The 23,084-nt window shown below is 44.9% G+C and overlaps 1 pseudogene; it reads right to left on the reverse strand.

Annotated features, from left to right (window-relative positions):
- LOC130023736 (synaptosomal-associated protein 47-like) overlaps positions 1-23,084 on the reverse strand; it is a 31,913-nt pseudogene that overhangs the window by 3,010 nt on the left and 5,819 nt on the right.

Raw genomic sequence — 23,084 nt, forward strand, 5'->3', positions numbered from 1 at the left:
GAGCTTCCAGCGCTCCCTGGCATGGGGGGTGAGGGAGAGAAGTAAGGACTTTCTGGAACCTGATCTCTTTGGAGTCAGAGGGGCCAGCGGTCCTCAGGCCAGTAGGCTTTTACCTGCATTGCTACCTGCCTGTCCCACCCGGGAACTCAACCCCGCGTTTCCCTCCTTCAAACAAATGTGTTGCTGAACTGAATCTATTTTATTTTGACTTTTAAAATGAAAGTTAACTGTCTGAAATTCATAGCAGGTGCCTTATTCTTTGCTTTTCAGTCGAATCATTCCATATCAGTTTCCCTTGATTTACTAGAGATAATTAGCTTTTAAAAAAAAAGTATGATGTCTTTATTAACTTGAATGTTAAAGTTGCATTCCCTTTGTAATTCATGTGTAATTTACCAATTGAATGCATTTTATATAAGAATGGATTCTGGATTATGCATGTTTGGGTCAATGAAAGTTGTGTCTGATTTATCCTTTAAAAATAAAGTTCCCTGAATATTTGCTATTAAAAAAAATCATGCAATATTTAGGGCCTGTATTTCTATGCTTAATCCTTATTCTGTGATTTAGTGTGTTCCATGGTAAACTCAAAAGTAGAAGTAAACGAATAAACAAGTGTAAAGAAATTCTGGGATTAGTCCAGATACATTTGATTTAAAATGACACTGTGCTATGTGAAATATCTAATACCTGAATTTAAGCCTGAATATTTTATCCCTAGAAATGTACATGTCCTATTTCCACGGTCGTTTATCCAAATTTTACAATGCCTCTCCCCCTCCACTCCCCCCCATCAATGTGCTGCATTTCTCTCTTTTGTTTCAGTGTAGTTGAGGCAACATGGTTACAATCGCGTTCCTTTTGGTGCACATAATTACTGCACCTTCAACCCCAAAGACGCCCACCCACAGCCATAGTCCCTGTGACTCTCCTAGTTCGTCTTCCCTTCACCTTCCCACCCCTTGCTGGTTTGGTAACCTCCATTCTATAATTGAAATCCAAGGGTTTGTTGTCCTTTGATATGCTTTTGCTACAGTAAGCATTTACTTTTTTATTCTATGAATGAAATTAAGAAGTTTGGGAAACAGAACGATCTAACATCCATGCTGAGGAGAATGTACCAGAGTGACACCACAAATCAGGAGGGCAGTATTCTTTGAGGGCAGTATTCTTTGAATGAGGCAGTTCCCAACTCCTGAAAGTCAGATGATGAAACTTATTCTTTCTTTGGAAAGCAGAAAAAAAATAGAATTAATGATGCATCCTCTATCTGATCAAGGCTCTATTTCACCCTTACGTGCCTGCTTCTTTTCCTCTGTTACTCTCAACTAGGAATATTCACCAACGTATTCTTTCCCAAATAACGGAAGGAGAGAAAAATGGATCATACATTTCGCCTGCTTCATAGAGATGCGTATCTTCTACCCTTTCCTTTTGCTTACATAAGAAGCTACTGTGTCAAGACTAGAGGTAAAGGAGAGAAGCCCAGGCTACATTGAAAAGTCAATGTGAAACTAAGAAAACTGGTTCTGGAACAGGAATACTTAGAAGGGGTAGAGGTCTCCATTTGCTTTGAAGAAATGGAAATATTTCTAGTGGGATCTGTGCATAGAACTGCATGGGATAAATGCTTGTTCTGAGCTTAGTCTACTAGTGCCCCAGGCAGAAGCAAAAGTTTAGTTTGTGCATGGAAGTTCTTTCTGCCAGCCTTCCACAAAGTACTTCACCAGACTATACTTGGTGGAAAGGGGTTTTTGGAAGCCATCTGTCCTGAGTCTTCTGATACTTGCCCTGTCTTTTATGCATCACACAACTTTAATAGTTCATCATGGCATTTTCCTGTAACGACTCTAAAATTAGTTGTGATATTCTGAGGCATTGGAACCCAGACTGGGTTATATTACAACAGCAACTTTATAGACCTGGGTAACAGAGAAGCTAATCACTCTGTTTTGAGATGTTCTTCAGCATGGATGTTTATGAGTGTATCTGAGACAAGGGGGAGAGGGAGGGAGACAGGGAGGAAGAAAGTAGGAAATGAGGGGGAGAAAGGGAGAGAGGGTGGAAGAGGGGGATAGAGGGGGGGAGGAAAAGAAGGAGAGTTATCTAGTATACCTAGGGAAAAAATAGAAACACATTAAAAATCTTTAGAGATCCCAGTGTCAGATCAAGAACGGCTTGACCCTGTTCAAACTCTCTTTATTCCTACTATTATAATAAAATAGACTTACCCTGTGCCAGGATTCTGGTGCCTGCTCAAGGTGCCCTTTTTCCTGCCAACCTCTGCTCGCACCCTCAGCTCACTTCCCGATCCTGCGGGCATCCTGCAGAGAGCTGCATCCAAGCGCCCCGCTGACACCCACCTCAGCCCTCACTGTCTCCTGCAACTGTGGCTCTAGCAGTCGCGCGCTCTGCAAACGGGCTGCAGCCTCCAAAAAAAAACCAGCTTCCCCAAGCGTGGATGCCCCCGCCAGCAAAGTTCCCAGGACGTTGAGATCCTTGTGGCGCTAGATAGACATACTTAAAAGATGAAGATGAGGGATGGAGTGATAGCACAGTGGGTAGGGCATTTGCCTTGCACACGGGTTTGATTCCCAGCATCCCATATGGTCCCCTGCTCAGGAGTGATTCCTGAGTGCAGAGCCAGGAGTAACCTCTGTGCATTGCCCGGTGTGACCCAAAAAGCAAAATCCCACTACTAATAATAAAAATTTAAAAATGAAGACGATACCCAAAATGGTCAAGACTGCCTGCAAAGTGTTGATTTGAGAGGGTTCCCTTAAGAGTCCAGGCTGCTGAGAATACATCAGCCTCATAAGGCACGCGCTGTTGAAGGCCTCCTATGTGATTTCCTAAGGCCTGGGATGGATGGAAGGCCTGGTGTTGTGATTTGTCTTCAGTTACAGTCACTTTGTCATTCCTTCCTGCACGTTCTGACCCAGTGGAGATCAGGCATTCCTAATACAGTCACTAAGAATAAAGCAATTGCGGTCATGAAAAACGTGTGTTTCTGGCTTGGTTCTTCTTTTCTTGCTTATTTTTCCCCACACACAAATGCATGGACAATAGAAAATGGTGAGAATTTTGTTTTGTTTTGTTTTGTTTTGTTTTGGGGTCACATCTGGCAATGCACAGGGGTTACTTCTGGCTCTGCACTCAGGAATTACTACTGGCAGTGCTCAGGTGACCATATTGGATGCTGGGAATCGAATCCAAGTTGACCGCTTTTGCAAGGCAAATGCCCCACCCGCTATGCTATCTCTCCAGCCCCTGGGTGAGAATTTTGATTTTGCTTCTGACTTCCAATAAGAGTGGGTCTTGAGCAAATGAGGTGTATACAAACGCACGACTGGTTATTTATTTATTTTTGAATATGATGACATATCGACATATTGAATGCCAGACACAGTAACAACAAAGTCTCCAATGGAGACGTTACTGGGCCCGCTCGAGCAAATCGATGATCAACGGGAGGGCCTTTACTTTACTTTACTTTATGATGACATAATTCTGCGTTTGCTTCAAGTGAAGTAGATTTATGTCTTAAATATTTTCCTTTCCTTTTGAAATCTCTGTGGCCCTGTTTTTCTCAAATTTCTAAGTAGACTGGAGACTGATTGTTAGGAGAAGTTTAACTGAGCCACAGATGTAATTTGAACTTCCTGGGAGCCACATTAAAACATGATAAACAGGTGAAAATACTTTTGTTTTGTTTGGGGGGCCATACCCACCAGTGCTCGGAACTTAAGCCTGGCTCAGTGCTCAGGGACCACTCCTGGTAGGCCTCACTCTATCTGCTATTCTGTCCCTCTGGCCCAACAAACAAGCAAAAATAATTTACAATAAAATATTTTATTTAACAAACTATCTCAAATAAAAGTTTGAAGTGTGACACTAACTAGTTTTCAAAGATTCACTGTCCATCCTTAGTGTACAGTGAGACACTCGTGTATTTATATAGCAAACGATGAAGTTGTTTGTTAGTCTTAGGTGTTTGCTTAAATAAATGCTTGCCTTTTAATAATTTGTAGGAACATAAAATTTTAAGGAACTTTAAAAATAAAAATGACATTGATATTAAAACTAGTTGAAATTAAAATATAAAACAGGTAAATGAAAATTAAAAGAAAATTTCCACTGGGTCATGTCTTCTCTGGAACTTATGTTTTCTCTGAAACAGGGATCTGTCTGTCTCTTTTGCGCCCCTCACATTTGTCTAGTAAAGTTCTAAAAATAAAACTATTTCACATTACTAAAAATACTGGCCAATTTTAAAAAATAGGTAAAGGTAAAGGTAAAGGCCCTCCCGTTGATCGTCGATTTGCTTGAGCGGGCCCAGTAACGTCTCCATTGGAGACTTTGTTGTTACTGTGTTTGGCATATCAAATACTCTCAGTAGCTTGCCGGGCTCTCCGTTAAAAAAATAAAATTAAAGAATCTCTTCCCCCAAGTTCGTTCTTTTCCTGAAAAATAATTACTGTTAATATTCATGTATATATTTGGAAGTCAAAAATGCTTATGCATGAAACATGGGGATACGTTTTTAGATTTTTTTTAAAAAATGAGATCTTATATAAATAGACCTGTGCTGCATTCAGCTTCAGTTGTGGACAAAAATGTTAAATGAGATGCCATTACTTTGTCAAAAAGCAAAAGTCAAAGAAAATGACAGTACAATACATTGTCAGCATATGAATCAATGTTAGGCCTCATGAACTTTGGTGAGTGTGTTTGGCTAAAATAACAGTAACACTTTGGCATTATTTAGAATATTTGAAATGAGCATATTCAGTCCCCACCAGTGATTCTGCTTCTAGGTAAACAGCCTAAGGAAATATTTACATATCTCTGGGAACAACTTCATAATACTTGTAAAAGAACTGAGCTGCGAACTCCACATGGGAAACAATCAAGTATTCATTCCAAAATTATTTGATAAATTCTTAATGCTTCCATAAATAAATACTGCACATTACTTATACTGAATAAATGGCAGGTAGATACATGAAACATGCTTATTTCTTAATCATGACATTGAATGAGGGGGCTGGAGCGATAGTACAGTTGGTAGGGTTTTTGCCTTACACGTGGCAGACCCGGGTTCGATTCCCAGCATCCTATATGGTCCCCCGAGCACTGCCAGGAGTAATTCCTGAGTGCAAAGCCCGGAGTAACCCCTGTGCATCGCTGGGTGTGACCCAAACACTGTAAGCACTGTAAGCATTGTCCTCCTGTTCTTCATCGATTTGCTTGAGCGGGCCCAATAACGTCTCTATTGTAAGACTTGTTGTTACTGTTTTTGGTATATCGAATACATCATGAGTAGCTTGCCAGGCTTTGCCATGCGGGTGAAATACTCTTGGTAGCTTGCTGGGCTCTCCAAGAGGGGCAGAGGAATCAAACCAGGCTTGGCCAGGCTGACGACTTGCAAGGCAAATGCTCTACTGCTGTGCTATCACTCCAGCCCTTATATTCTCTCTCTCTTTTTTTCTTTTGGTTTTTGAAAAGCTCTTTTTTTTACCATTTTTTTATTATTATTAGTGAAACACCATTAGGTACAGTTGTAGATTTACAATTTTTTGTGCTTGGGTTTTGCTTATACAATGATCAAATACCCATCCCTCCAACAGTGCCCATTTTCCACCACCATGGATATCCCTCCCACCCCCATCCCTCTCATCCCACCCTGCCTCTTTGGCAGAGCAATCCCTTGTGTTCTCTCTCTCCTTTCGGGTGTTGTGGTCTGAAAAGTGGCTTTGAGTGGCATACATGTTCAGTCCAAAGTCTACTTTCAACATGCATCTCCCCTCCTGGGAGGATCCTCCAAACACCCTTCATTTGGTGCTCCCTTCTCTATCTGAGCTGCCCTTTCCCCTAGAATGCCTGGCTGGCCTCTAAGTTATGGAGTAATCCTTCTGGTGCTGATCTCAGCTATTCTTGGGTATTGATCTCTTATTTTGTTACTTTATATTCCCCAGATAAATGCAATCTTTCTATGTCTATCCCTCTCTTTCTGACTCATTTCACTTAGCATGATACTTTCCATGTTGTACCACTTGTATACAAATTTCATGACTTCATCTTTTCTAACAGCTACATATTACTCCATTGTGTAGATGTACCACAGTTTCTTTAACCAGTCATCTGTTCTTGGGCACCCAGGTTTTTTCCAGATTCTGGCTATTGTAAAGAGTGCTGCAATGAACAAACAAGTGCAGATGTCACTTCGACTATACATTTTTGCCTCTCTGGGATATATTCCCAGGAGCGGTATTGCTGGGTCAAATGGGAGCTCAATTTCTAATTTTTTGAGAATCGTCCATACCGTTTTCCACAAGGGCTGAACCAGTCGGCATTCCCACCAACAGTGAAGGAGTGTCCCTTTCTCGCCACATCTGCACTAGCATCGGTTGCTTTTGTTCTTTTGGATGTGGGCCAGTCTCTGAGGTGTGAGATGGTATCTCATTGTGGTTTTGATCTGCATCTCCCTGATGATTAATGATGTAGAGCATTTTCTCATGTGCTTTTTTGCCATTTGGATTTCTTCTTTGAGAAAGTCTCTGTTCATTTCGTTGCCCCATTTTTTGATGGGGTTGGATGTTTTCTTCTTGTGGAGTTCAACCAGTATTTTGTATATCCTTGATATCAACCCCTTGTCAGATGTGTATTCGGCGAATATCCTTTCCCATTCTGTAGACTGTCTTTGTATTTTGGTCACTGTTTCTTTTGAGGTGCAGAAGCTTCTTAGTTTAAGATAGTCCCATTTATCTATCTCTGTTTTCACTTGCTCAGCCAGGGGTGTGGCATCTTTGAAGATACCATTAGCTTCAATGTCATGGAGGGTTTTGCCAACTTTGTCTTCAATGTACCTTATGGTTTCTGGTCTGATGTTGAGGTCTTTAGTCCATTTTGATCTTACTTTTGTACATGATGTTAGGCAGAGTTCTGAGCCCATTTTTTTTTGCATGTAGCCATCCAGTGATGCCAGCACAATTTGTTAAAGAGGCTTTCCTTACTCCACTTCACATTACTTGCACCTTTATCAAAGATTAGATGATATGATTGAGGGGAGGTGTCAGTGTATTCAACCCTGTTCCATTGGTCTGCAGTTCTGCCATTGTTCCAGTACTCTGCTGTTTTAATTATTACTGCTTTGTAGTACAGTTTGAAGTTAGGGAGGTTGATTCCTCCCATTTTCTTTTTCCAATGAATTGCTTTAGCTATTCGTGGGGGCTTATTGTTCCATATAAATTTCAGGAGTGTTTCTTCGATTTCTTTGAAGAATGTCATGAGTATCCTTATAGGGATTCCATTGAATTTATACAATGCTTTCGGTAGTATTGCCATTTTGACAATGTTAAGTCTCTCGACCCATGAGCAGGGGATATTTTTCCATTTCCTCCTGTCCTCTTTTATTTCCTGAAGTAGCGTTTTGTAGTTTTCTTTGTACAGATCCTTTACTTCCTTAGTTAAGCTGATTCCTAGGTACTTGATTTTCTGGGTCACAATTGTGAACGGGATTGTTTTTTTCATGTAGCTTTCTTCTCTCTCACTGTTTGCGTATAGGAAAGCCATGGACTTTTGGGTATTTATTTTATAGCCTGCAACTTTACTATACAAGTCTATTGTTTCTAGGAGTTTTTTGGTGGAGATTATTGGGTTCTCTAAGTATAGTATCATATCATCTGCGAATAGTGAGCGCTTGATTTCTTCCTTTCCTACCTGAATGCCCTTAATATCTTTTTCTTGCCTAATCGCTATTGCTAGTACTTCCAATACTATATTGAACAGCAGTGGAGATAGTGGGCATCCTTGTCTCGTCCCTGATCTTAGAGGGAAGGCTCTCAGTTTTTCCCCATTGAGGATGATGCTTGCTGTAGTCTTGTGGTAGATGGCTTTAACTATGTTGAGGAAAGTCCCCTCTATACCCATTTTGGCTAGGGTTTTCATCATAAAGGGGTGCTGGATCTTGTCAAATGCTTTCTCTGCATCTATTGATATGATCATATGCCCTTATATTCTCTTAACTATTGAAATAGATTAAGAGCAAGCTGATTCTGGATAAATTTTTCTCTGATAATCCAGAGTTCAAAGAATCAAATTCAACATCTCTTTTAATAGCAACACAATTTGATCTAGCTTTAGATCAATTGACGCTATTGCCAATATTACAGCAGTCAGGTCCAAGGTCCAACAGGCTATTGACATGAAAACAATACAAAAATGTCCAAGTATGGCAGAAGAAACTTCAATTTCACACACTGAAATATAACAAAGCCAGGAGTAACCCCTGTGCATCGCTGGATGTGAACCAAAAGCAAAAAAAAATTTAAAAAGACATTGAAGGAAAGAGGAAAGTAATAATTAAAGGCATGTATAGTATGATTCATAGTCCATCACTTGATCACTTGATCACTTGATCACTTGACATAAAGTTACTTTGCTCAAGCGGGTGCCAGTAACTCTCCATTATTTCTGGCATGTGCTAGTGTAGCCCAATGGCGTCTGCTTGCTCCAGGAACACAGAGAGCCTCAAACCAATCATTCAGGGTCTTGACAAAGAAGTCTGATCATTTCATAGGTGGGCAGCCACGCGATCTTTTGACGTCCGTGGAATCCAGTTGGTAAAGGCTCTAGTCCCACGGTCATCTCCAAATCTCATTACGTGTCCAGCCCATCTGATTGTCAACACCTTGACAAATGAGACAGAGTCCCTGATTCTCAATTGTCGATGGAGGTCAGAACTCCAGATTCTTTCTCTCACTTGAGTGAAGCATGGTACTCCAAGCATAGCTCTTTTGATTCCTCTTTGGGAGACCTGAATAGCGTTCTTGTCCTGTTTTCATAGGGCCCAGGTCTCTAAGGCATATGTTAGTGCAGGGAGAACAGTGGAGTCAAGAGATATACCTGGAGCCAGAGTTCTTTGTCCTCTTAGCTATTTCTTTGGAGCTCTTGAAGGCGTTCCAAGCCGCTCTCTTCCTCCCATGCAAGTCAGGTGCCAGGTCGTTCATCATGTTGAGTTCTTGACGTAGGTACATATAACTGTTGCATTCAGAGATGTTCATTCTGTTCAGAGAGAATTGAACATCAGTTTATGAGACCGTTTCTCATAAACATTGTCTTCATGAGATTCAGTTGCAGTCCGACCTTTCCACACTCACGGTAGAAGTCGGCCAGATTTGTGCCACTTGGCTAATGTTTGGTATTATTAGAACGACGTCATCAACAAAGTGGAGATGGTGTAGTTGCTGACCATCTATCTTCACTCCCATTCCTTCCCATTCCAGTCATCGCATGACGTTCTTGAGGGTGACACTGAAGAGTTTCAGTGAAATTGTATCACCCTGTTGAACCCCTCTCTTTATGATGATGATTCATTGTGTATAAAGTTTGAAATGGGCTAAACCAAAGGCATACACAGAGGATAAAACTGTTGTTGAGTTTTTCCCTTTAAATAAACAGAGCAAATATCATGCTGGTAGTTATCTTTAGGTAAAGATATGGGTAACATTCTCAATTTTTTTTTGTTCTTTCAGGGGCCACACTCAGTTCTCCTCAGTTGTGCTCAGGGGTTGCTCCTGGAGGTGCTCAGGGGTCCATGTGGACTTTGTATGAAATCTAGGCCTCTATGGGCTAAGCCTGAGCTCCAACCCATTGAGATCTCCCTGTAGCCCACGTTCTAAATTTTAACTCCGATTGTAGAGTGTAATATGGGCTGGAGCGATAGCACAGCGGGTAGGGCGTTCGCCTTACAAGCGGCCAACATGGCCGACCCGAGTTCGATTCCTCCGCCCCTCTCGGAGAGCCCGGCAAGCTACCGAAGTATTCGATATGCCAGACACAGTAACAACAAAGTCTCCAATGGAGACGTTACTGGGCCCGCTCGAGCAAATCGACGATCAACGGGAGGGCCTTTACCTTTACCTTAATATGGGGTATATGAGGTACAGACATCAGTGAGGCTCTTCCACTGGCCCTGAAGGAACACAAAAATAGTGGTTGTTAGTGCTTAGATAACTTAGGTGCTTATAATTGGACTGATTATGGATCAATACAACAAGATGCAAGCCCACTGTGGAATTACATATAGTTTCTAGAAGTTATCAACTATTTGTCCATACACAAACTTGAATAGGGAGTAATCCTGTTTTTAAAGAAGATAAAGAACAGAACATGACCATAGAACCGTGATTGAGAAGGCCAGAATGGAACGCAGTGTGATGGTGGGCAGATCTTGAACCACTAGTGGAGAGATTGGTGTAGTAGCTCTCAAACCACAGAGCAAAAATTTCAATACTGTTGTAAACTACGCCTCATTAACAATAACTAAATTCACATGAAGAAAAAAAATAGAACACATTTTCTTTGTGAATTGGTTTCTGTTGACTTTGCTTTTCTTTTCTGATTAATTTAGACCCCTTTACTACTTCTTTCTTTACTCTTGGAAATATAATATCCATGCAAATGGTCTCCACAAGTGCCATGATTTTTTATTTCTCCCAATAATCTTGTTTCCTATCAGCCTCAGCTTCTCTTTATTATTCTTTTATTATTCTGTTTGACTTGGTTGCCCTAGATACTCTTTCAAGTTCTTAAGTCTTATATATTGATCACATGTGTATTATTAAATATAAAGTTATTTTTATAGCCATCTATAAACATTGGTCTAAGTTTTATATATAGACTCTTCAATACGTAATATCAGCCCTAACTGTATGGCTAGAATGGTTTGGATGCTACATTCATTCCCAAAAGGCTCATAGACTTGTGTTTCATGAATTATTCCATAACCAAAAGATAGAGAAGAGAGCACTAAATAAAGGGTGTTGTGAAGACCCTCCTAGGGTGGGAGAGACATGCCAAAAGTAGTCTATAGACCAAACATGATTGCCACTCAATGCCTCTCTTGCAAAACACAGTACCCAAAAGAAGAGAGAGAGAACAAGGGGAAATGCCCTGCCACAGCGGCAGGGTGGGTCGGGGGGGATGGGGGTGGGGGGGATGCTGGGACCCGTGGTGGTGGAGGATGGGCACTGGTGGAGGGATGGGTACTTGATCATTGTATAACTGAAACCCAAGCACAAAAATTTATAAGTCTATAACTGTACCTCATGGTGTTTCACTAATAAAAAAAATGATAAAAAATATAAAAAATTTCTTTTTGTTGTTTTACAGTTGCTTTGTAAATGAGCTTGGTATATATATATATATATATATATATATTGTTATATATAATATATAAAACATCCCATAACTCCATTTTTCCAATCTTTTTATACTCTACTAGAAATTATCATTGTTGTGGGGGACACACCAAGTAATGCTTAGTGCTGTGGATCAAACCCAGAGTCTTATGTTCTACTACTTATGCCATGTTTAATTATAAATATGCTACATTATCTATATTACTTATCTACTATAAATGTTATCTATCTAGTTAACTACATTATTTATCTACCTATCTACCTATTTATCTATCTACTATAAATATTATCTATCTACCTAGCTATCTCTATACACTTAAATGTGATTGTTTGAAGTCCTTAGATGATATCATACTTTGCATGAGTCTTGATTTCTTTGACTATTGCATTAAAGAACTCTTAACCATTGAAATTCAAGAAATGTAAGGTCATATGCTATTTGTTTGGTTTTTCTGACACTTCTTTTTAAAAGCTTATGAGTTCTTGATCCATACATCCATTTTTTATGTGAAGAAATTTTCTTCCAAAGTATTTTTTCTTTTTCATAAGTTATGCTTTCTGCTTTAGATATGAAAGTTATCCTAGATTTTATTTTTGTTATCTGCTCTACATCTATTGCTTTCTAATTGCTTTGTTTCATTTCTCTGCACTCATCTTATTCTCACTGTTTTCTTTCTTGTAATCCATTTAACTTTCTAATTGTCTTGAAAATAGCAGGTGATTGGATTAAGTGATGTGACTCAGTAATAGACACTGTGTGTTTATGTGTTCGTGTTTGAACTCCAGTACTACACAGAGACATCACACACACACAATACATTATCACACACACACACGCACACACACACGATACATGTTTAGGCAATTTTTTAATTTTAAATGCAATTTGTGCTTCATCAGTTTTATCCTTACCTCTTCATTTTTCTTCAGCCATTTGATCTTTATAAACATAAAATATCAATACTTTGAGTATTTGATTTCTAAAAAATTTTTATTTGACAAGAATTACCAAGAGGGGCCCAAGACGCTGATGCATGTCTTGTGTACGTGAGGCCTTGGGTTTTGTCCCTGGCACTACACAGTTCTCAAAGCACTGCCAGGTTTGACTCTGGCGACCCCCCCCCCAACCTTTCCTAAACTGAATACCTGAATGTTTATGTCAGTTTTGTAAATCAAAATTTCTGTACCATTTTCAGTCAACATTTTGTTCCTTTACTTTCTTTTATCATTCTCCTTCTCTTTTAGGAACAATTTTCAGAACTGACATGCTTCTCTTCCTCCTCCATCTCTAGTGAGGCCTCCTGATTTCTTTGATACTGTGAGGATAAATCCTCCAAGATCTTTTTCACCTAATGAACAGTCTGGAAAAGATTCAGAAGAAAGCACAGAACAGCAAGGGGACCTGAAGAGAAGGTATAAACAATCTGAAATCATCTCATCATTCCTTGTTCAAAACTCTTAAATGATTCCAAACTGTTGATGGGAGAAAACCTAGATGACTGTGCCTAGCTCGATGACCCTGATGGGGACTGTGGCCTGGCCCCAGTTCTGCCCCTTGGGTCCACACTGTCTGCCCAGCAGAGTGTCTTCAAGTCCTCCCTGCCCATCTAGGGCAGACTGCCCTCAAGTCTGCAGTGCGCAACAGGGAACCACCCCTCTTCTGGAACAGATGCCAATTCTAAAATGAGCGTTCTTGGAGAACTGGTGGTCGCGCCCATGGCCATGGATGATGGGAATAATCGTGCGTGTCACTCTAATTCCGCATAACAGTTCTCCAAGGAAATGTAGGCACCATCTTTCCCAGTGGACAGTAAACACACATTATTCACTGATTCAGACATTTATTTTTGGGATGAGGAACTTCTACTGAGTACCATTTTCTTAGATCAAAACAACAACAACAATGACAACAAACAGATTAGTCTCTCTGATTTGGGGAGGAGGCCAAAGAGATAGCCACTACAGATGAAATGTTTTAATTTCTAGAGTGTGGGTGGGGGAACAAAAGGGAAAGGAAAGGACATTTATGTCTTCTTCTATGGTTGTCTTTTTCATTGCTGCCATTTTGGGATATGTCCAGTGGTACTTGGGGGGACCATGTGAGGCCAAGGGGCACCCCAGGGCTCCTGTATGCAGGTGCCCTCCAGCCCTTCCAGCTGTCTCCCTCACGCCTCGCAATAGGTCATCGTAAGTAAAGGCCCGTCACCCTTTCTCCTATAGAATTATTTTGGTTCGTTACCGAGGAGAGCCAAGGTTCTGCCACTAAGCAAGCAGAGGGGGAAAGACAGAGATGGACGTGCACTACCCACTGCCTTCCTCATTCACCTCCTCACCCCCAAACACAATCCGAACTCTGCTCCTTGTACAGACTCACGGGCTGCCTAAGTTCCCAGGGAACAGACTTTGGGGCTGAACTGAACAAATCCACTTGGATTTTTGTGCTTATTGTGTATGTCTGTACATACCAGAGGAAGACTGTATGCCCTAAATGTCACCAGAGATTAAAAATAGGCCCCAACTCTTCACACAAGTTCACACATAGTGCACTAGCATGAGAGGCATGTGGTGTGGGGTCCCTTTCCGTGGTCGGGTGCTGGCAGGGTTCAGAAACAGCCCCACAATTGGATCAGGCCTCTGGTCCACAGCTGAAAAGCTTACAGACCAGGCGATGCTAGACTTTCACCTGGTTCTTTAGTGGTTAAAGGGAAGCAGGATGGAGAAACATCAAACACAGAATGACTGGACAAGTCAAGATTAAGAAGGATCGAAGGAACTTGACAAGAAAAGAACAAAAAATGGAAACACTGAAACACTTAGGAAAAAGCCCAAGAATGCTCCTGGTTTATCGTTTCCCAGTACTGGATCAAGTATGTGATAGTCACAGACCTAGTAAGCAGTTCCACGACGGGAAAAGTAGAGCACATCAGACACTAGAAAATATTCAGGGGATGCTGCCAAGCCACCACAGTCCATGTAGTTCTCTCACCCTCCACCCTTCACCACATGCCCGCCCAGTCTGATGGTGGAGGCCACAGTTCGGCAACAGCGGATGGACCCTAACTGCCATCACATGGCTGGGGCCTGGCACACTTCCAAGCACGGCTGTTCCCTGGTGAAATCACAGTGAACCTTCTCTCTCAGCACTTCCAACTGCAGTTTAAATCACCAAGACACATTTCCACATAATGACTTTGATAGCATTTGCAACAAAAACCACAGCTGAATGGAGGGGGTTTTCTTGCATTTTTGTTTTCCCCAGAAATTTAACTCATTCCTACTTATGCTTTAGCTGTAGCTACATAGCTAAGAATTCTTGCCTAGATTGGAAACATGTGTTCTACTCAAAAAAACCTTATTCCATCTCACGGAATGAGGTCTTCCTCACCCGACTACTGTTGGTGACCACTTCGTCCTCCAGTGTCCAGACCCACAGTGCTCTCGTTTGGCCCCACAGCGCTCACCAGCACATACGCCCTCAGGGTGGACAGCTGTAGGCTCTTATTCATGGCAGCCTCGCCCGCACACCATGGCTCAGAAGGGCCCTCTCAGAAACTACAGGACTGCACCAGAACCAGCAGGCAAAACGCCGTCTTTCTCACGAAAAACCAAGCCCGACTGGTCTGGAAGATGACAAAGGGCTGCAGCACAGGCTCTGCATGCAGGGGACCTTCCGAGCAGTGTCAGGGCCCCGGGGGCCATCCCTACTCTCTCAGCCAATCAGGCAGGGCCAGTCTGTGCGAGGGCTTCTTGGGCCCTGCGGTGGCAGGGACCACCCAGGCCACCCCTGGCAGTGTCTGAAGAACCATGTGCTGCTGGGGACTGAAACTGGGTCAGCTGCCTGGGAGGCAAGCACGCGAACCCTGTACTGCCTCTTCAGCTCCAGCTCAGTACCAAATGGTCACCTGCAGAGACAATGGGAGAGTAGCAGGTTGCTAACCGCTGGATTTGCAGACAGCTTCTCAAATGAACTGTGGGAGAAAAAAACCACCACGTCTTTAAAATTATATGGCTCGGAAAACCTGAGCACTGAACAGTGTGAGTGTACTAAGGATTTGCTTTTCACTTTCAATTTTTATTTAGTTTTTCAATCACACTCAGAGGTGATCAGAGACTTATCCCAGCTCTGTGCCTGGGATCACTCCCTTGCGGTGCTTAGGGTCAAAGGCACAAAGCCTCCCCAGCTCTCCCTGGTCCCACTTTTTGCTTTTTAGGTGAAGACAGCTAAAAAGTATTTCTAGCAAATGGTACTTAGACCTCAGTTTCCTTGTCAGTCAATGGTGACCCTCCTCAGGAGTCCACTGGTAAGCACTGCAGGGGATCTCAAAGTGAGCACACCTTCAGCTGAACACACACGAGAGCACATGCACACACTAGTACACACAACACGGACATGCATACAACACACAGGTGCACAGCATGTCTGTAATACACAACCAGGGAGCGTGCATTTGTGCCTCTGTGTCTCCACAGTATCTGTAGTGTTCCTGGGACACAAAGGCATTTGTATGCATATACCCAAGCACAAAGACCAGGGGCTGCCCCAGGGGCAAAGGTGTGTCCAGGATGTGAAGACCTTTAGAGACTGTCAGTGGGCAAAGCTTGTCCTTTCTGTACACCAGGGTAGACGTCCTACCAGATCCCTGCAGGTGAGCCGAGTGTGAGCTCATCGAGAGCTTGTCTCGCGTCGGAAAGAAAAACAAGCTGCCTCCAGAGAAAGGCGGTGAATGCCTGTTAGCACTTAGGTTCTCAGGACACAAGTTACCTGTTTCAGCTCCTGAGTTTTGCCCTCAGAAATCTGTGGCTCGCTGGCCTGCAGCTGGAGAGACTCGCCTTATTGGTTCCCTGACGACGGATCCCCTGGAATGCTGTGGCACATCAAAATGCTGTTGCTGTTTGGAAAGTCAAACAGCAACATCACGGCCTGGAACAGACACAGTGCAGGGACTTTCACAGCCTTCACAAGCGTGTGTCTGAGATGGCCCTATCTCACAGGGATCCCACTGGTCAGCAGCCTCTGTGCCTGTCGGGGGGCAGGGACAGCTGTTCTCCTGAACATCTGCTCCACTAAGCATGTGGTACAGAACATGTCCAGCTCACTCTTCTAGTCCCAACCCAGGGCTGCTTCCAAGAGTTCAGAGGACTGTCCTCCGACCAGCTCTCAGGAGAAAGGATTTCTGTCTGGGTGAGAGTGAATGGTAAATTTTTCTTTTAAGAAAGGTCTTAAGATTTGTAGCATTAAAAAAACAATTGATAGTTCAGGTGATAGTACAGTGGGTACGGCACTTGCCTTACATGTGGCCGACCTGGGTTCTATCTCTGGCATCCCATAAGGCCCCCTGGGCCCCACCAGGAGTGACCGACCCCTGAGCACAGAGTCAGGGGTGAGCACCCTGAGCACTGCTGGGTGTGGCCCCCAAATGGAGAGGACAGAGGAATGGTACGGTGGCAGGTAGGGCACTGGCTTTGCATGTGGCTGACCTGATTCTATCCCCGGCATCCCACATGGTCCCCTGAGTGCCACCAGGAGCCATTCCTGAGTGCAGAGCCAGAAGTGAGCCCTGAGCACCCCTGGGTGTGGCACTGCAGCCTTACCCACTTGTTGAACCTGGTTAGAAAATCACTACATGCCCCAGTGGGAACTGCAGTGCCACTTACCAGCCCAGACACTGGGGCTCTAGGGAGCACAGGGAATGGTCAGCGGGGCTGCCGGTTCACCTGGGGTGAAGCTGGGCACTGAGCTGGGTCCGAGGAGCCTGGACAGAGTGTTGCATAGCAGCACATGTGCTGGGTGATAAATGCTCATGGCCCCTCCCGAGGGGCCACCTGTCCTCTGCTGGAAGAGCCAACTACAGCTACAGCCCTGGGACCTGAGTCCAGACGGGCATCTGTCAGCCTGTGGCCATACACCTCTGGAACTCAGTCCTGGAGCTGCAGAGACTGGCTGTGCGCCCTCTGGTGGGAGATGCTGTTTAGCGAACAGCACCAGGACATGGAGAACACAGGACCCTGCCGCCCTGAGCAGCTGAAGGAAGAGGAGATCCTTAAGGGCAAAGCTCTCTGGGGCCTGAGGAGCAGCAGCTCAGCCAGCCGTCCCAGAACTTGGTGGTCATGCGAGTCCTGGCCTCTGCCTCCCATGTGCACAGACATCCCTCTCTTTCTGCTCCTCGAAGCATTCTTTTGTTAGGGGCCTGGGGGTGGGGATGGAGGCACACCTGGCGATTCTCTGACCCCTTTCCCTTGAACTGGGACCCTCACGAGGAGCACAGCCTACACAGAACCTCCACGCCCTACCTTGGATGCAGAAGCCTCAATTCCAGTCTCAGAATAAGCGTGCGTGATGCAATATCCACTCAGATGGCTGTGGGTCTGCTCCACATCTTTCAGGAAAACTGTTCTAAAACAGTGGCTTGAAACCACCCCACTATGGACCAGCAGCCACGTGCACCTGTGTCTTGTTAGCCACTGCTATAGAAGGTCTCCCCACGCCAGCACCGAGGGGCTCACCTATTCGTGGCAATTCAGGGTCACCTGGGTCATCGCCAGCTGAACTGTCACTAAGTTGAGCAGCAGCATTCTCACCCGGTCAGCACAGAGCAGTAAGAGCCAGGCTAGAAGACGTACTGACGTGTTCCACTAGTTATAATTAGCCTGAAGGAAAGGCCAACAGCAGGGCATGCAAGCCTGTGGCAGCGAAAATAACTTCCTCGCCTGCATCCCGGTGGTTCCGTGGGCTCCTGAAGTGCACACGATTTGCAGCTGCATCTCTCAGCCTGTCCTGATCTTCTATGCACCCTGCCTGCAAAAGCCACTTAAGCACAGGTCCTCTAACATCAGGTCTGTCCCAAAGGCGGCTACTTTGCCTTGGCCCGCAACAATGGTGCTGGCCCGTCTCAGTTTTCATTCCTTTGTGTACTCTCATGCTGTTTATTTTTTTTTTCAGCCCAGCATGCACCTGTGAGGGTTGGGTTCAGGTTCAGGCTCCATGGTCAACCCTGAAGCTGTATGACAGAGCCAACGTGGAACTGCATGGTTTTACTTAAACACCCAGAAAGAAAGACAAAGCAGGATTTTTTTAATTCTTGGGTTTTAATCACTTAATCACTTAACTTCCCGTTAGTCGTCGATTTGCTCGAGCAGGCGCCAGTAACGTCTCCATTTGTCCCTGTCGCGTGCTAGTGTAGCCCAATGGCATCTGTTCGCTCCGGGAACATGAAGGGCCTCAAACCGATCGTTCATGATCTTGATGAAGAAGTCTGACCATCTGGTAGGTGGGCGGCCACGCGGTCTCTTGACATTCCGTGGAATCCAATCAGTAACAGCTCTAGTCCAACGGTCGTCTTTAAATCTCATTACGTGACCAGCCCATCTGATTTTTGACACCTTGGCAAATGAGACAGCGTCCCTGATCCTTGATCGTCGACGGATGTCAGAACTCCGGATTCGTTCTCTCATTTGAGTGAAACGTGATATTCCAAGCATATAGCTCTTTCTATTCTTCTTTGGGAGACCTGAATAGCGTTCTCATCTTGTTTGCATAGGGCCCAGGTCTCTGAGGCATATGTTAATGCAGGAAGAACAGTGGAATCAAAGAGATGTGCCCGGAGCCGGAGGTTCTTCGTCCTCTTAGCTATTTCTTCGACGTTCTTGAAGGCGTTCCAAGCCGCTCTCTTCCTCCTGCGCAGCTCGGGTGCCAGGTCATTTGTCATGTTGACCTCTCGACCTAGGTACACATAGCTGTTGTATTCGGAGATGGTCATTCCATTGAGAGCGAATGGGGCGTCAGGAACAAGGCTGTTTCTCATAAACATCGTCTTCGTAAGATTCAGCTGTAGTCTTACCTTTCCACACTCACGGTCAAAGTCGGCCAGCATTTGTGCCGCTTGGCTGATGTTTGGTGTTATTAAAACAATGTCATCAGCAAAGCGGAGGTGGTGTAGTTGCCGACCATCTATCTTCACTCCCATTCCTTCCCATTTCAGTCGTCGCATGATGTTCTCGAGGGTGGCACTGAAGAGTTTCGGTGAAATGGTATCACCCTGCCGCACCCCTCTCTTGACATCAACGATCACTTCTTTGTAGAATGGTGAGATCCTGGTAGTGAATCCGCAATACAGCTCACAGAGGATCCTGATGTATTGGGCTTGAATGCCCTGATTGGCTAGGGCTTCAATGACCGCTTCCATCTCAACAGAATCAAAGGCCTTCTTTAAATCAATGAACGTTAAGCAGAGTGGCATCTTGAACTCCCGAGAAACCTCAATGAGCTTGGTTATCGTGTGGATATGGTCAATGGTGCTGAATTCTTTGCGGAACCCTGCTTGCTCACATGGTTGTCCTTCATCTAGTGTTCTGCCAATCCTATTCAGGATGACTCGAGTGAACAACTTGTAGATGACAGACAATAGGCAGATCGGGCGATAGTTGCCGATGTCATGGATGTCTCCCTTCTTGAACAGTAGTACGGTCCTGCTGGTTTTCCATTGGGACGGAACCTTGCATTCAGACAGGTAGCGAGTGAAGAGCCGAGCCAGTGTATTGATGAGTACTGACGGCAGGTTCTTCAGGTGTTCAGGTCTGACCTTGTCTGGGCCGGATGCTGTTTGTTTCTTTACCGACGAAATGGCGTGTCGGATTTCGGAAGGGAGAACGTTGGGAACGACATACCCATCCTGTGGAATTTGGTATGTCAGCATGTGGACATGGCTATCGAAGAGATTTGAGTAGAAGTCATGGATAAGCTTCTCCATTGCCGTTCTGGAGGATGTGATGGATCCATCAGGACGTCGGAGGGCAGCCATCTTGGTCTTATAGTTGGCGAAGGACAGGCGGGCGTTACGAATACTTTTCCCGGCTTCTGCCGCATCTACCAGTACTTCTGCTCTTCTCTCTTTGAGGTCTTCCTTGATCGCATCTCTGCACTGCTTTGCAAGCTCGGACGTTAGCTTGCAGTTGCCTGAGGCATGCGCCAAACCACGCTGGCTAATTAGCTCAAGAGTTTTCGAAGATAGGCGACTTTTTGTGGCTATCTCTCTCTTGGCGTTCCTCGCACATTCATGGAGGTGCTGAACCAGTCGATCGTATTCCTCGTCAATGTTGTCAACAATGGCATCTTCCCATGTTGCCGCAATAGTACCAAAGAGTTCCCAGTTGGTGGTCATTCTGGGAGTTCTCTTTTTGAACTTTGCAGCCCTTTCTCCCCACTCTGTGAAGTAGAATTTTGCACGAAGGAGACGGTGGTCCGATCCCGTTCGAAATTTTGGGACAACAGCGACATCAGTCAGGCAAAACCGTCGATTGAATATGATGTGGTCTATTTCGTTGTGGAATCGTCCACCGGGAGACTCCCATGTCCATAGTTTAGATTCTGCCTTCTGGAACTGTGAGTTACCATGAATGGTCTTGGTCGACATGATGAACTCAGACAGTCTCTCACCCTGTTCGTTCCATTCTAGGCCATGGGTCCCGATGTGAAGTTCTTCAGCTGATCTTCTCGGTCCTATCTTGGCATTAAAATCACCCACAATGATCTTGTAGAAGGTGTGGTCTTCTTTATAGAACTTCTCCAGTTCCATGTAGAACTTCTCGATTTCTCTTTCATCATAATGAGATGTTGGTGCGTAGACAACGAAGATAGAAACTGCAGGCAGTGAGCCACATCTATTCAAATGTAAACATCCAATTCAGGTTGTTAGGCATTCGAATGAATCAATGCTCTTGGCCAAGTTTGTGTTGACAAGGACACCGACGCCTCCAACACCTCTTTTATCGCATGTTCCGAGGAACAATTCTTCTCCAGTGTCGAAAACGGCATGGTGAGACTCGTGCCTTCTTGTCTCGGTCAGACCAATGATGTCGTACTTGATCATTCGCGCTTGTACCATCAGGTCCTCGATGGATGCATCTGATGCTAGCGTACGTGCATTGAAAGTACAGACGATCATTTTTGTCTTCCTTCGTTGTGGCAGCCTAGGTCGGCCTTGAGATTTTGTCGGCCTCTCCTTTCTCATCCTTCTCAGTGCTGCCATGTCGGTGAAGCCTTCAGGGTCAGGTGAATGAGACCAGTTGTAGTTACTGGTTTTGGCATATCGAATACACAGCGGATAGCTTGCCAGGCTCTTCCGTGCGGGCAGAATACTCTCGGTAGCTTGCCAGTCTTTCCAAGAGGGATAGAGGCTTTTGGGGTGACCTCTAATCACCCTTGTAGGTGTTACCATATTTGAACCCTATCAAATATGGTACGACAATTCCAGAAGATGGGTATTTAGTGTCTTATGATGTGTCCCACCCTTGGGTTTTATTTTACCAAAATTAGAAACTTAGGTGGCGATGCTCTGACCCCTTTCCCTTGAACTGGGACCATCACGAGGAGGTCTATTTCCCCAGTGAGCGGTGGGTCACTTAGGATCACAGATCTGGCCACCTCCAGGCTCTGTGATGAGAGCCAAGCTGCTGACTCTGTTAGCCCACTTTTTTTGAAGTGGCCTTCCTGGAAAAAATTACTTGGTTCAGTAAAAAAAAAAAAGTGTGTGTGTCTCTCAAGTCATTAATCATCACAGTTGAGCCAAACAAGAATAGATTGTTTACGTTAAATGAGATTATTTCACTTTCTAGGGATGAGGAGGGGGCCTTAGGAGCAGGACTGGGCCTAGAGTGAACTCTGTACTTTCTTCCATCCACTAGACATAGCTTCTCGCCTCAACGTGGGCTCAGAGATGATCAGGGTTTTACATGGACAGAACTGTCCTCAGCTTCTTCAGTCCTGGCTGGTCCCTTCAGAGGGTCTGATGGAGGGGGTCAGTGGTGCCATGCCCTAGCTCCCACATGGGATGCGTCAATGGCCAGTGAGGTCCCCAGGTCAGAATCCCATGCGAGATTCCAGTGCCCTGGACCTTTATTTACTGCCACAACCAGTTGTGTATGTCCTTGGCAACCCCCTGACCTGTCTGCTGGGGGAACTGCAGGTGAACGTTCAGTGGAGTCTGGAATGTACACTAATTCCACTCTGAGAGCAGAAAGGCACACGGAGAGATGAGTTAGGCAACAATTTCCCTGGGCTGGGGGCCGAGAGATGGAATGGCGGGGAGGACACCTACCTTATACATGGCCGACCTTCTACATGAAACCCATATGGACCCAAAGCCCTGCCAGGAGTGAGACCTGAGCACTTCTGGGTGTGGCCTCCAAAACAACAAAAAATAATTTCCCTGGGCTGAGAGGACAGTGGATAAAGCCTCTCAGAAGGAAAGAGCCGAGAGGAACCTTCAAAGGAAATTAAAGACGCTAAAAAACCACTTGCACTGGGGCCGGGAGATGGCTGAGTGGGCTGGAGCACATGCTCTCTGTGTAGGGCCCCCGCCCACATAGAATAGAACAAAACACAAAATACAGGCATGGCCCCGGCTCATGCAGGGAAGGGCAGGCCTCCAGTCACCCTCCCAAGCCATCTCCCAAGGACCGCAGGGTAACACCACACAGCCAGTGGGGGCAGGGCTCCAGAGTTGCTTTTCCAGACTCCCGACACAGTCATAGTGCAGAGCCTGAGGAGACAGAAGCAAAGTGAGGTCTCCTCGGTGCCCTGGGAGAGAGGGGCAACTGGGTGGGGCGGGAAGGGATGCCCAGGAAGCATGAACTGTCGTGGACAGCGGAAGCCCTACAGAGGCTTCTCTGTGTAGCATGAACGGTGCAGGTTAGATTGCCGCCCAGGCTCAGAGATGGGTCACAGGGGACGCTAGCAACGGAGGCGTGGGAACTCTGGTACCCTCTCGGGCTTCTGTCGTCAGTCAGTGCCGCTGTCAAGTCTGAAGCCACCCTCACACAAAAAAGGTGATTTGAAAAACAATTTGCACGTGCTCTTCCCTGCTGTGGGGACTGTACCTGTTT

This window comes from Sorex fumeus, unplaced genomic scaffold, assembly GCF_029834395.1.
Source record: "Sorex fumeus unplaced genomic scaffold, SorFum_2.1 ptg000024l, whole genome shotgun sequence".
Classification (NCBI taxonomy): Eukaryota; Metazoa; Chordata; class Mammalia; order Eulipotyphla; family Soricidae; genus Sorex; species Sorex fumeus.